Source organism: Biomphalaria glabrata, chromosome 4 (genome assembly GCF_947242115.1).
Source record: "Biomphalaria glabrata chromosome 4, xgBioGlab47.1, whole genome shotgun sequence".
NCBI classification, from domain to species: Eukaryota; Metazoa; Mollusca; class Gastropoda; family Planorbidae; genus Biomphalaria; species Biomphalaria glabrata.
Window position 1 is genome coordinate 38,771,546 of NC_074714.1, and position 16,072 is coordinate 38,787,617.

Here is a 16,072-nt window from a genome sequence, read left to right on the forward strand (position 1 = left end):
ACTCCCGTCCAAATATATTGCATGTCAAGGTAACTTTCGCTTAGGTGGTAGAGGAGCTGGCCATTTTCCGTCTGGCACGCTTTTCTTCAAGAGTCGAGGCCCATGTTTTCTCGTTGTCTATAGCCTTCTTGGTCACCGTCTCTCTCCCACTAGTGCGGTCTAAGGCTATGTCTTCCCAATGGTCAGTATCAATGTTTACTGATTTAAAGTCACTTTTTATCACATCAACATAACGGAGGTGGGGGCGACCAGTTTTTCTTGAGCGAGACGCAAGTTGCCCTTACAGAATGATTTTCGGGATGCGATTGTCCTCAATTCGGCGAACATGTCCGAGCCAGAGCAGGCGGCGTTGCCTGAGGACCGTAAAGATGCTGGGAAGGCCTGTTCTCGTGAGGATCTCAGTATTACACTCTTTCTTTCCATGTTATTTTCAAGATCCTTCGAAGGTAGCGCAAATGGAATGAGTTTAGTTTTCTCTCTTGTTTTGTGCAAGTTGTCCATGACTCGCTGTCGTATAGTAGCGTGCTAAGAACGCATGCTTTGTAGACCACCATTTTGGTCGCTGTGGTGAGCTTCTGGTTTTCCCAAACTCTTGGTCGGAGTCAGCGAAGGTTGATGCGGCCTTCCCTATGCGTTTTTTTTATCTCCTCTTCTAGTGACAGTTCACCTTGAATTGTAGATCCGAGGTAGCAGAATTCGTTTACGGCATCTAGCTTGTTATCGTCAATGAGGATGGAGGGTGGTGCTGTAGCAGGTGGTCCCATAACATTAGTTTTCTTTGTGCTAATGGTTAGGCCATACTCTTTGCAAGCCTTAGAGAAGCAGGACATTAGTGACTGAAGCTCCTCTTGTGAGTGTGCCACTACCGCTGCGTCGTCCGCGAAGAGCATATCTCTTATGAGGGTGGTTCTGGTTTTAGTTTTGGCCCTCAGTCTAGAAGTTTGCCATCGAATCTGGAATGCAGATATATGCCTTCGGTGGATTTGTCAAACGCGTGGTGAATTAGCATTGAAAAGAGTATTCCAAAGAGGGTTGGGGTCAGGACACATCCTTGTTTGACTCCGCTGTTTATATTGAAACTTTCGGAGCAGGCGCCGTTGAACTGCACTGTACCCATCATATTTTGGTGGAAAGAGACAATAATATTTAGCAGCTTGGGTGGACAGCCTATTAACTGTAATATTTTAAAGAGACCTTCTCTGCTGACTAGATCGAAGGCCTTTGTCAGGTCGATGAATGCAATGTACAAAGGCATTCTTTGCTCTCTGCACTTTTCCTGAAGTTGACGGATAGAGAAAATCATGTCAATTGTGGATCTCCCTGAGCGAAAGCCGCATTGTTCTGGATAGACTCGATCAGCAAGTTTTTGTAGCCTGGGAAGTATCACTCGAGCAAAGACTTTGCCTACAATGCTTAGGAGAAAGATTCCCCTGTAGTTGTTGCAGTCGCTTTTGTCACCTTTGTTCTTATACAGGGTGATGATCTTTGCATCTCGCAGATCCTGTGGCAGAGCAGTTCATGTAAAGGTTGGCTTAGTGTAGTTTTGCATTGTTTCAGAAGATGTAAAAAAATGTTTGTAAAATGTTTTACATGTTTCGGATGTTCCTTCAGAGTTGAAGATAATTACTTCCTAGTCCAAACCTCCCGCAGGACGACGGGGGATGGGAGCGGGCATGGTTTGAACCCTGGACCATCGATAAATCTGAACGACAGTCCAGCGCGCAAACCGCACGACCAGGTAGCCATCCTATCTGGGGAATTACAGTCACATCCAGGCGCTTTGCCGGCAGCCATGCTGTCTATGGCTTAGTTGGGTTCTAATAGGGTGGGTACTTCGTCTAGTTCATTCATTGTGGGTAATTGGTTAATAGCGTTAAGTGCTGAGGCAGAGACTGAGCTTGTTGTGGCTTAGAGTTCGGAGTAATGTTTGACCCATCTGTGCATTTGTTCGCTCTTGTCTGTGATAGTTTCCCCAGTGATTGATTTGAGAAGTGCTGACTTGTTTTGGGAGGGTCCGAAAGCCTCTTTGATTCCTTTATACATGTTGCCTGCTTGAGCAGCGAGCTGAATATTTTCACTGAGGTCTATCCAGTATTCATTGGCACAGATCCCGACATAGAAACGCAAGACAAAGTAGCGCGGACTAATATACGATGTCTATACAGGTACCGGATTTTAGTAAGTGAAGGTTCTGGGCAGCATTTTTCGTTGAGGCCTCTATCTTCTTCTTTATTAATAGATAAAAAGTATGCCACATTTGCTGAGAAAGAGAGTACTTAAATTTTTTTAATCTCATTTTCATTTTTCACCAATGTTTAAAATACATAACTTGCTAAAAATTATTTTGAAATGTGGTAAACCCATTTGAGGGTTAGGTATATAATGATGTGTGTGTAACACATGTGTGTTATAGTATAATAAAAAAAATCTTGATTATCTGCGGCATCTCTCTTTGATCAAACCATGGCGTCTCTTGCCGCATATTTAGGTGTGTCACGATTAGTTAAGCTAGCCATCACATTTTTCATCTGTAAATACTGCCTTTGAAGATCTAAATAAAGTTCGGCTAGATGTTGTATATAATTAGTATGATAATTGGGAAGATAACTACATTGGTCGCCACATACGAAACCGTAGAGTGACTCCAAGATTTCCGATAGCATTATGGAATGTTAGGGATCGAGTACAGGACAATCTACCACGAGCAAATAATTCAGTGGAGGGATGGCACCAGCTGTCTATTGACCGTCATTGCAAAATGTCTACAAGTTAATCTCTCACCTCCTCTGAGAACAGGAGAATATTGAGAACAAGTTTTATAGGTACAATGCTGGAGAACGAAGTACAGCTCCAACTTAACAGACATCTTGCAACTATATTGCCGATGTATGGAAACAAGCCACTGAATGAGTTTCTATGTGACATTGCTTAAAATTTAACTTTGTGAAAAGTGTGTGTGTGTGTGTGTGTGTGTGTGTGTGTGTATACGTCTGACAAGTATGAAAGTATCTTTACGTGTCTTTGAAGTGCACTTTTGAAAAGTAAATCAATGATATATTTAGAAATTATTTATTTTAGCTTATTATAATTCGTGCATAATGTTTGCGTATTTATATTTTAAAATATCTAATGTGTTTCCTGCAACATAGAAGTGTGTTTGTGTTTGCGTTACAATAAAAAAAAATATTGACTCTATTAATATTTTACGATATCTAAATTAGTTCTTGCAAAATGACTGAAAATATTTTTCCGCACTATTTTGTCGGCGCTATTTTGTTCGCGCTATTTTGTCGTGAAACCGCGGTCTAGTTGTCTACCAGCAGCTTTACAAGACTTCTTTGACAAAACTTATATTCACTCACTCTGTCTGGGTAGATATTGTACACGTTATTTCACCCACTTTATTTTCTCGGATCAAGCGGAAACATTGCACTATTATTCATTCTTGATGACAACACATGAATGAATAAAAAAAATTGTTTAATCAAAGCATCGTCTCATCATCTGTCCCCTGACTTTCGTCTGTGAGAGTTTGCGTGACCAAATCCTCTCCACTTTTCTCGGTCAGCAGCTGTTTTTAACACAATCTAGAGAGAGGTCGGCCCATTCTTTTAAGTTATCATGCCAGCTTTTCGTTGAACAACCCTTTTTGAAAGTGAGTTATGTCATACAATATGACCGAACCAGCTCAGCTTTCGTTTCTTCACAGTACTGTGGACTTTTTCCTCTTTGCCAGACAGAGTGTTGACTTGTAACAAACTCATTCGTCTTCTTTTCCCATCAGGCTCTCTGATACTCAACAATTTTCTGTAGCATTTCCTCTCAGAGACGAATTCTTCTTTCAGCCTCAGCGTTCAGTGTCCAACTTTCACAACCAAATAGAAGTGCAGAGACCACTAGCGAAGAATACAAGCTGAGCTGATGTTACTCTTCCAGATTTCTTACAGTTAGCTCCTGACCCTAAGTATTTAAACGAGTCAACTTCTTCTAATGTTTGACCATTCAACTGTATGAGACATATCGTATCTCATATACAAACTATATAGTAATTTGGTGGGTTTTTTTCAGCACTAATTTCCATTTTAACTGCTCTAGCTGCAGCATGCAGTTTTGAAGTAAGATCTTGTACCTTGTCCGAATATTTTCCAATGAGGTTTAGATCATCTGAGATAGGAAATAGGACACCCATTTATGGTCAAGCTCGAGTAAATCCTTCTAGAGTTTTCATCATAATATACTCCAGAAAAAATGTTAAAACGAGCTGAAGAGAGAATCAGTTAGTCGTAATGAATATTTTTTTTGTGTGAAATGTACTAACCAAAGGGAGACAAGTCTAAAATGTTATGTAAAATGTTTAACATGTTTCGGATGTTCCTTCAGAGTTAAAGATAATTTATTTCCTAGTCCAAACCTCCCGCAGGACGACGGGGGATGGGAGCGGGCAGGGTTTGAACACGGAATAAGTCCGAAGACAGTCCAGTGCAAACCTAATAGGCAGCCATCCAGTCAGTTGAGAGAGAGAGAGAGAGAGAGAATAGAGAATAATAATAATAATCTTTATTGTTCGTAAGGAAATTTGTCTTTTAATTTGTGCATTACATCATTTGTTATACTGTAACTATAAAAAAAAATATATATTCACACCACACTCACTCATAATTTACATGTGAAAAGTTTATATCAGATTGTTTCTATTTAACGATTTGATTGCCATGGGAACAAAAGATAGATAGATAGATATGTAATAGTAGGCTAGTAGAGACTAACAAACACTTTCTTGTCTGTGTAAATGCTAACTTTATTCATGTTAGATCGTCTATATTCTATGTATATAGGCCTAAAAGGAATTTAATTATACCCCTTATCACATTCTTCCGACATGCCAGCAATGTGGGTTACTGGGTTACAATAACGAGACGGGCCTGACAAAACAATAACATTTTTTATCTAGATCTAGCCTAAACTACACACATTTCTCTATTCTCCTCAGCTAAATTCTCCAACGTAAATGACAGCTCTGTGTTCAATGTGAAAGAAGATGAGCCCGTTGGATTCGTGATTGTACAACTGGAGTACACCAACCCAGACAATAAATCTGTAACTCTGAAACTAGAAAACAACGGCGGTGGGCCATTTGTAATATCAAGTAACAATTTACAATTGTCGGGATCGTTGGATTATGAGACTTCCAAAGGCTATAGGTTAACAATCTCCCTAAAGTAAGTTCAAATTTTAAGTTTGTTTTTTTGTTGTTTTTTTTTTTGGGCTATGTTTGTATTGATTCATTTCAAATACTACCATACACACATGATGCCGAATCCCAGAAACATTTTGTAATATTGACATTTATTTACTGGTTAAAAACTCTTTATTTTCATACAGTGATGGTGCAAGTATTAAGGACCTTGTAACTTTAAACGTTAACGTATTAAATTTTGTTGACATCACTGTCTACAACGGAAATGCCACTTTGAATGAAGAGAGTCCAGTTGGGACTATTGTACCTTTCAATTACACTTTAGAGAACATGACTAACCGGACAGCTGTTTATACTTTAGTAGGTGAGTAAACTATACAGTAGACATACGATTTGGGGAATTCCTTTTCTCATTTATATACATATATATATAAAGAAAAGAATTTCTCGGAGCATAGGATAATTCTCCTTCTCCTTTGCCAACGCACGCGAAAAGAAAAGTAAAAGGCAAATTTAAGCATTTAAGAGGCTGGGAATTTGAAATGTTGAGAACCTGATCAAATTGTCAATGAAGGTCTTTTTATTACGAGTAAAGAGGGCCTTACCCATTAACGTATCGCAATAGACCTTGCAGGCACTATAGACATGCATTACTTCATTATCAGGCAGAAGAGTGTCCAAACAGGTATTCTGACGGGCAAGTTTAACTGGCGTCTGGTTGCATCTTTATACCCAATAAAAATTAATATGTATGTATAAACAAGCGAAATATAAAAAAGCTAAAGCTTATCTAATGGGAATAACTGAACATTTACAATCATACATCTAAATACTGTAAGATTTATATCCACTTTTCGATATCAAACAAACTAATTAATTGCCTGTGTTGCTGCACATAAAAATTATATATATATATATATATATATATATATATATATATATATATATATATATATATATATATATATATATGTCAGACGCGAATAGCTACGTCAGGTCGTCGCGAAGTGGGCGAATGCTGTCAATCAAAACAAGAACAGAGCGGTACAAAAACTCGTTCGTACCTCACTCGGCCAGACTATATCAACGCCACTCGTTGACCAAGAAACATGAAAAGGACCAAGATGCCTATGTGAAATCGATGAATGAACTTTTTATGTTGTGTCTGTTGTATTTATGTATATGTTTCTGTTGTGTTGTTTTTATATGAGAAAAGAGTCTTTGTAATCACAACAAATTTCCATAAAGATCAATAAAGCAGTCTTAGTCTTAGTCTTGGCCATAGACATAAATAAATATAGACTGGCCGATAAAAGAGTTTTATGAAACGAAAATGTGTGACTTGCAATTTTGTGTACTTTATTATACAGCAGTGTAGTTTTGTTTAATCTCTAAGACTGAAGATCATGCAACTTTTCAGAATTCGGAAATCCGACAACAATAGATTATATTATTCGTGCTATATTAGATACAATGAATAGTTATGCGAAGTTTCATATTGATCCGAGAATGAGATGTGAGAGAAATATCATGTACAAATATTGTACCAGACAGAAGGAATTGATATAGTCTTTGTAACAAAAAAATATTTAAATTCTAGAATGTAATTGACCCTAACTTATTGTTGTAACCCTGCCTTGCACCAGTGCTTGAGGTGCGCACTAGCGCACTAGTGAACGTAAACAGGAAGACACTAGGAGAGAGAGAAGCACAGTGCATCAGGGATTGTGAAGAGTCTGAATGCTTGGAAACTAAGAAGCCAGCTTTTGTGCTGCCTGAAGGTTGTAGAAGGGACCTGGAGTGAAGCGGGGAAGGCTGTCGTTGGTCCACATTCGGGTTGCTGTCTAAAGGACTGGTAAATTAGTAGAAAGACTCTGAGGAAGCTGAAAGATGCTATGTGTTTGTCCTAGTGAATAAACACCTATCTTTATTTCCTGTTACACTGTGTTAAATTGCCTGCCTTTACGTTGAGTGCCTACCCAAGAGTTACAACATTATTGTTTAAATTTCAGATGATTATACCGTAAAACATGTTTAATGTATTTATATGTTTTCTTAAACAATTGTATGATTTTAAATATATCTAGATCCCACGTCAGTTTTCACAATAGACCACCAAACCGGGAAGATAACTCTCAACAGAAAAATCGATGCAGATGCCACACCAACACCGAAACTCATGTACACGACTGTGTTAGAAGGTATGATACGAAAAAAAGAATATTTGCCGGCAATTGTTGAACCGAGATAGCCTACATTGAGCTGATTATCTACCTTCAATGATGGTTAGACAGCTATAAAATGATTGTCCATTTTATTTTAGAAGTTCCTTGTAATGAAAATATATCAATAATTATGACATGAAATCAAATGTAAGCTAATAACTTAAAAACATTTTTTACATCCACTGCACCGCATGGGTTCTTTATTAGATGTTAAAAGGCTTCTGATGGAAACTGTATTACTCATGTTTATATCGAGGAATGAGACTATTCAAACTTTGCAAAAATACAACAAAAGGTGCCAAAACTATATATGTCTATTATTTCGCTTTCAATAGATTGCATTGCGACATATGAAATTCGTATTTGTCACTTTGTCGATCTCAAATAGTTGTTAATGAGATTCAATTTTTAAAAACGCATTTTTCACATGACGTCACAGAGACGCAGATGGTAAAAAACAGTTGAAGACGTGTGAAAAGATTAGTAGAGATTCTTTGAAGTCCTAACGGCATTAATTGGAAAATAAACTTTTGCTGACTAAAGATGTCTTCTCAGTCTTGGTATTTCTTTTCAAATATCAAACTTTGGTAAGTCATCATATGCAGCTACTAATTTTGAAACATAAACAATATTTGATCAGTCGCTGAATACCACTTTTTTATACTTGAATTTGTTCAAATGTTTCTCCTATTTCAATCATATATTTTAGTTTAAGTTGAAGCTCAGCATAAAAAAAAACTATCTAGTTAGGCCTATGCACTTAAGTATCGACATCTGTTTTTTAATAGGAGTTCCACGTTCTTCATTTAATTTTTTTTTTTTGAAATATGTTTTTTTTAGCGGCCACCAAAAGGGGGAAAGACACTATTAGTTTTGTGTGGAATGTCTGTCTGTCAGTCCGTCCGTCCCATTTAGATCTCGTAAACTAAAAAAGATAGTGAAAATCTGACACCATACTATTTTAGACCATTCAAAGTTCTGATGCAGCGGCTACTTTTTTCTTTTCTGAAACTATTCAGTATTAATAGTAACAAACGCGGGTGTCTCTTTAGAAGGTGGATACTTCCACATAACATATTTATGCAAATGGGTTTAGATTTTTTTGCCAAACATTCTTTTATTACATTTGTATTGCTAAGTTATGTAAGTTATGTCATACTAACTACTACATTTACACACAAAAAAAGTTTTCTTTTTTTTTTAAAGAGCAAAAATCTATTTAGTATGCATATAAGTTGGCCATAATTTAAAACAATAATTAATAAGTAGTTTTTCATACTATCGCGTGAACTGTACACCAAACATACTTTTTTTTTTTTTTTTTTTTTTTACAGAAATGTTCTTTTTCTTGAGGATTTCAATAAGAGATTGGCCCTTGACAAAACAATTAGATCAATAAGATATTCTGCCTGGGTGGACCACTTCGGGGACCGATTTAGAGTATGTGTTTCACACACAAACTGTCTTTGTAACCTTGTTTTATTTGAGAATAACCCTCTAAATAACATTTTGCGTTAACGTGTCATGTTTTGGTAGTTTGATGGTTTTCTTGTTTATCGTTGTACTTCCAGTATATCTACTCAAAAGAAAGTAAAAAAAAAATCACAGACAACTGGCAATAGTTCTTGAACTGCACCTGTAGAAGATTTTTTTTTTTTCATAGCGAAAAAAAATAATCTTTAGTTGTACCAAAAAATACAATGTTATTCTGAAAATAATGTTAACCACATAGATTAAGTGAAAGATCTACACATCAATTAAAAAAAGATTTTTCTGATGTTTCAAAAATTACATGTACTTAGATAGGCATATTTCTGAGCTCGTCAAACCCTTAAGTCAAGCACATTACTATCAAGTCATTTTAAGATGTTAAAACTGATCTTATCAACTTGTTTTGCCTTTTAAAATCTATTCATTTATAAATTCGGACATCAGATCATTGTGTAATATGTCAGATATGCTGTGAAACAAGATACCAAAGTACCTTGCAGCCATTAAGTCTGATAAGTACATCGATTAGGTGGTTTGCTTAACATTTATAGTTATAAAATCTTTTTGAGTTTTTTGTGTGCATCGCTGCTACTCAACTTTATAGATTTGATTTCATCACTGGATCATCTTAAGTCAACATTTCCATTATCACAAGTAAATTTCTTTTTTTTTTCTATTAAGACTCTGTGTCAATATCGCCAGGAAATGCGAAATTCAGCATTGCTAGAAACAATCGAGAAACCTGTTCAAGGTGTTCCTCTTTTTTTTTTTCTTACGTCTCTCTTTATCCTAAGTGCTACATCCAATGTTTTCCATTTTTCAAAGGTTAATGAATATTCTTCATATGCCTCGTGATATTTTGGGACTGAAGACTGTCGTCATTTGATAAACACTCTCCTGATAAAATGGCAATGTGTTCGATTATGAAGACAAATCCGTGCGACGAAGTTTTTTTTTTAAAGTTTTCTTTACGTCTTCTACAATAGCTTTTATCTGGGCCTCAAATGTGTGCCTCGCGGCCTTTGTGAGAGCTCTTCGACTGATATAAAGGTGCTTTTTTAAAAAGTTGAGATGAAACTGTTTTTTAAAAATCAAAGCAGTGTTAATTTACATGAAGTTGTACATACAGTTTTTCTGATGATGGAAAGTATAGTGTGATATTTTGGACATTTTGATGGAGCTTCAACCAAAATTATTTCAAGCAGAAAACAGTTTAAGGTTTAAGTAATATATATCTATTCATCTATTGTGCATAATCACTTTCGGGTATCTCGCTACTGAAAAAACAACAAATGTCTACTATTGCAAAAGTGCAGTTTTTCTCACTTGGGTGTCACCCCCTTTTTTGGTGTCAAGAGTTCGGCCCGCACCCCTAGTGACGCCACTGATCTAGATGTCTACTGCTTTTAGATAACGTGTGCTGCAACTTTGTCACCTTATTTCATTTCGCACTTTTACTTTTGTATTTTTTTCTCTATGTGTTTTATGTTTGTAAAATTGTAGCCTTCATTGTATGGGTTAGTAGTGTTTTAAGTATAGCACTTTTAAATATCCACATTAACAAAGCCTATGATTGCGTTTCTCTTGCCTCATCACAACATCATTAAGACGCTTTAGTTTTATGAATACAAAAAAAACAAACATAAAAAAGCAAGAAAATAAACAATAATAATAATTAAAATAAATCAAAGCATATATTAAGCGTAGTTGTATCATTTAGTTTGGATCAGTGATGTAATTAAATTTTTAATAGATCTAGGGGTACTAAATCTGCGGTTAGAAATATTTTTACCAATTGTTTTTGTTTAGCGCAATCTCATACTTTCAGTTTTCTCAATACGCTATGATCCTATCACGTGTCTGGACCAGCTGGGAAAGGGAGCAGATAGAATTGGTCAGTGTTACCGTGATCGTTTTTTTTTTAAATATAGTTGGCACCCTTCAACGACTAGGGATCATCTCGTAGAACAATTTTTTTTATATGACTCTGGAGCCCGACTTTGGAGAGACACTCCCATCCACATATAGGCAGGTTATAGTGGCTTTCGCTCTGGTTTTAAGGAGCCAGCCATTTTTTATTTGCACGCATTCTTCCAGAGCTGGCTGAGGCCATGTTTTTTCACTGTCAATAGCTTTTTAACAGACAGACAGAGTTGATATAAGCTTTGTAAAAAAAAAAGTAACGTTGAATTGACCTGAAATGAACAATTTATAAATTTTTATGAACAAGAACTCCCTAGGCAAGTTGTCTCCATAAAGATCTTTCAGTCATGATAGTCATATACTTAGGTCGAATTAATGTGTTTTGTTTCTGTAAAGATGATCTGTATAGATGTCTTTGTCAATATAGATGATGTGTCCTTCTCTCTCTCTCTCTCTTTCTCTCTCTCTGCCCTTCTATATATTTTCTTAACATTTAATTTAAGTTAACACCAGTGATACGAGATCGTCGTCTGTGACCTTCACCTTAACTGTATTAGACATCAATGACAACCCGCCTGAATGTAAAGAACAGGTCCACTACACTAGTATTACAGAAAAGACAACAGGTAATTAGTGTACTTAGAGTCTCCAATTCCTTCAACTAACTCACACTTTTGCCATTTTTCGCACTTTGCAGGTAAAGCACACACATATAAACATATATATATATATATATAAAGGGCGTAGTCAGGGGGGTGTCGGAATTAAGGGACCGATTATTTTGCTTGATTCTGTTTATTTTAGGTGAGATTTTAATACTAAACCATCATTTGTCCCAGCACAGCCAAGGGGGTTTTGATTTAAAAACCCCCCTACCAGGGGGTTTCGCAGTTAAATCCACCTCTTCTATAAAACAATACAAACGACAATCCCCAAATTCCAAGAACACAGCTAAGGAAGATTTTGATTTTGAAACCCCCTCCATAATTTACGATAAACCTCCTCTTCAATATAAAAAATGGCTGCCTGGTCTTGCGGTTTGCGCGCTGGACTGTCGTTTTGATTTATCGATGGTCCCGGGTTCAAACCCTGCCCGCTTCCATCCCCCGTCGTCCTGAGGCAGGTTTGGACTAGGAAATAAACTATCTTCAACTCTGAAGGAACATCCGAAACATGTAAAATATTTTAAAAAACAAAAAAGTAAATTACAAACTCAAAAATTCTATCAGCGTAGCCAAAGGGGGTTTGAGTTTAAACCCTCATTCAGCGGGGTTTGAAGCTAAAAAATACCTCTTCAATATAAAAAAAGCAAATTACACACTTTAAAATTTATGAGCGTAGCCAAAGGGGTTTGAAGCGAAAAAATACCTCTTCAATATAAAAAAAAGCAAATTACGCACTAAAAATGCTATGAGAGTTTAATCTCCTCTTCTGAGGGGTTTGATGCTAAAAAAACAACTCTTCAAAATAAAAAAAAAAAAGCAAATTACACACTAAAATTCTTTGAGCGCAGCCAAGCCAATGATGGGTTTTGAGTTTAAACCCCCCACCTCCAGATGGCTTTTTTAAAAGTTTAAAACCCCTTCAGATGGTTTTGAGTTTTAAATACCCCTACCGAGAGTTTTGAGGTTGAAAACCTCTCTCTTCATTATTATTCTAAAGCAAACTACAGTTACCAAATTCTATGACCGTAGAATTTAAAGAGATTATTTAGTTTAAACCCCCCCAACAGATGATTTTGACGATAAAACTTCCCTTTTCGATATAAAATCTAAAGCAAACTACAGTCACCTAATTCCAAGAGCGTAGTCAAGAGAGGTTACACCTTTCTACCAGTGGCTGGGCTCCATTAATAAAGTGCAGTGAATAGTCATCTGCTGAAATTGAAAAACACTAAATATGGCTCATCAAAGATGGCTAAGACAGATTTTAGGAGTCAGTTATAGAGATCGGGTCTAAATCAAGGAAATCCTTTGCCGAACTGGGAATCGACCCCTTAGTAAGATTGTGACACTGCGTCGCATGAGATTTGCGGACATGTTCTCCAACAAAATGAATTACACTTAAGAAGAGTTGCGATGACATCCTAGTACAACTTGACTCCACACATTCATGGAGGTCCTCAGGGCATGTGGGAAGAGGCTTCAGACATTGCCAGTGGCAGATTTTTGTGGAAGCCGCTTGCCGCCAAATACGCCGAACAGTGCGGGAGGGTCTAAGTCAGTACGAATAGCAGATTAGTTTTTTAAAATAAAACTTTTTAATAGCAGGATAATGCACTGTAGATACCCCAGAATATGCATTGTGTTGGCTTTCAATGCCGGAAATAGTGCTTGGCGGCGGGGCTCCGCTTCGCGCTGGGGATCTCCCAGTGCTCCCCCAGACCCCCTTGCTGGCAAGAACGAGGAGTCTACAATTTTTCCACTAACTGCAAGAAGAACCTATTCTAGAGTACAATAAACGTCTTCCGAAAGAATGAAGGGTCAGAATGTAATAAAGATTAATTATGTATATATATGGATGGCTGGATGTGACTGTAATTCCCCAGATAGGATGGCTACCTGGTCGTGCGGTTTGCGCGCTGGACTGTCGTTCAGATTTATCGATGGTCCAGGGTTCAAACCATGCCCGCTCCCATCCCCCGTCGTCCTGCGGGAGGTTTGGACTAGGAAGTAATTATCTTCAACTCTGAAGGAACATCCGAAACATGTAAAACATTTTACAAACATTTTACAATATATATATATACACACATACACATATATATATATATTACCGAGGGAGGGGGGATGAGCGGGGTGGGTAGAAAAAAATCCCCCCCCCCAAAAAAAATTCTTGCTACGCCCATATATATATATAATGGAGTCTAATGTCTGTTTCACTCTGAAAACAGCTCTGACTCAGGTCTACAGCCTGAACTGTACTGATGCTGACTACAGCCCAAGCTTTCGCAATATCTCTTACACAATAGTACAAGGGAACACAACTCTTTTCAGGTAAGAACAAGCAACCTATTTAATCACCTTACCTTTCCTCCCCCATTCATACAAAATATCATAGTGGATGATTCTATGCATAAGCTAAGCTAGAGTGGGAGAGTTTAGACGTTAAAAATCACGTATGAATCCTCTCTATTCATTTTGTAAACAATTATTCTTTAATCTTGAACTGATCTGCTCGAAGACAAGCGTTATTTATTCTCATTATTCTCATTCATTTACTTTTCAGTGTGAACAGCTCAGGAGCAATAGAAACGCTCGATGTCTTAGATTACAAACTCATTGAAAAAGAGACATTGTTTATCAAAGTTTCAGATGATGGACCGCATGCTGTGCCTACAGTGACTGTCATTATAGAGGTCAGTATTACAGTTATGATAATGAGGATAATGTTATATTGGACTATGGCTCTAAAACAACGAAATTACATGTTATCAATCTAAGCCTCATCCGATTATTAACCTCACTCTTTTTTGTGGGGTTGAAAATCGGAAAAAAACAAAGAAGTGTAGTCCAAGGCGCGGCTATCGCGGCTATCGTGAAATGAAACGAAGGCCAATGACGCAACACCAGGGAAGAGAGGACGACTAGGACATATTAAAACAAGCAGTTTCCTTTCAAACATTCTCACGGTATCCTTTCCTTTCAAACATTCTCACGGTATCCTTCCTTTCAAACATTCTCACGGTATCCTTTCCTTTCAAACATTCTCACGGTATCCTTTCCTTTCAAACATTCTCACGGTATCCTTTCCTTTCAAACATTCTCACGGTATCCTTTCCTTTCAAACATTCTCACGGTATCCTTTCCTTTCAAACATTCTTACGGTATCCTTTCCTTTCAAACATTCTCACGGTATCCTTTCCTTTCAAACATTCTTGTCAGGTTCTTGTATTCTTGTATTTATCAAATTATTATTATATATTTCCAATGCAAATATTTATTAATATTAAATATTATTTCAATTTGTATTATTGTTATTATTTTCTGAACTTATAATATTTTGGCTCAAGTTCAGCCTGACAAGCACATCATACACATATAGTTGTAGATAAACTAATAAACTAAGTGTATGATGTAAATAACAATAAAATTTATTCTTGTGATATATTTACAAATGACTGATTCATGATGACTAATAATAATAGTATGAAATATCAATATGTAATAATATGTAATCTACAATGATCCAGTTAGTCTCCTTAGATATAGAACATTCATATAATTATGAAACACATAGTATATTACCTTAACTATAATAAGTAGTTCAATGGATCACATAGTCCTTCAATCTCAAAAACAACAACTGGTAATATATGTAGATCTAGCCTCTAGATCAGGTACTGTCCACTGACGACAATTCCAAAAAGTAGAAGTTCATAGTTGACACTACACCATCAGGTCTGACCACTGCAACCCGCAGTCTGGAATCTTGAACCTCAGACTCATGTACAAATCAACGTGCACACCAGACGACCAACTGAGAGAAAGACCTCAGTCCTGTAGACTGTAGACCTAAAGTTGTACTCTCAATATAGAACTGAGACTGAATAAACAAGTCTTGACACTGAGACTTGACACAGAGTCTAACATATAGACTTGACACTAATACTTGAAATAGAGTCTTCAACTGAGACTACGACTAAAACTTAGTCTTGACGCTAAAACCCTATAGAAGATAAAAGAAAGGATTCTTCTAATCATCTATATCTAGTCTAATTATAGACTTACAAATACGAACGAATTCAAATAGAAAAACTATACAATGAAAAATAAAACTCACCCTAAACAGGGGTCAAGATAATCCAACAAGAAAATGTCCAAGGCAAATGCTAAGGCTATCCAATAACAAAAACCAAGGAGAAATTCCAGAGCTCTCAAAACACGTCTATCTGTACCAACGTACAAAACAATGGAGAGACTGTACTAGACGATAAATGACGCAAATCACACACACACTAAATTTACGTCACTAGAAGTTGTGACAAGCAACAAAAGCTCAGTCCTCTAGTCTACACAGAAAATATTAATAATGTAATGACGTCATCAATATAGTGATCAACGCCGCACTATCAATTAGAGAACTAATTCTACTATACAGTTACATAGATAACTGCGACAATTCTCACGGTATCCTTTCCTTTCAAACATTCTCACGGTATCCTTTCCTTTCAAACATTCTCACTGTATCCTTTCCTTTCAAACATTCTCACGGTATCCTTTCCTTTCAAACATTC

At 36.7% G+C, this 16,072-nt stretch overlaps 1 protein-coding gene across 1 annotated transcript in view; it reads left to right on the forward strand.

Annotated features, from left to right (window-relative positions):
• Window positions 1–5,212: 5,212 nt before the first annotated feature.
• Window positions 5,213–16,072, forward strand: part of LOC106079389 (protocadherin Fat 4-like) — a 207,697-nt gene continuing 196,837 nt past the window's right edge. The window contains exon 1 of the mRNA XM_056027674.1: window positions 5,213–5,219. The gene's annotated coding sequence lies outside the window, so the exon portion shown is untranslated. The remainder of the gene's footprint in view (window positions 5,220–16,072) is intronic.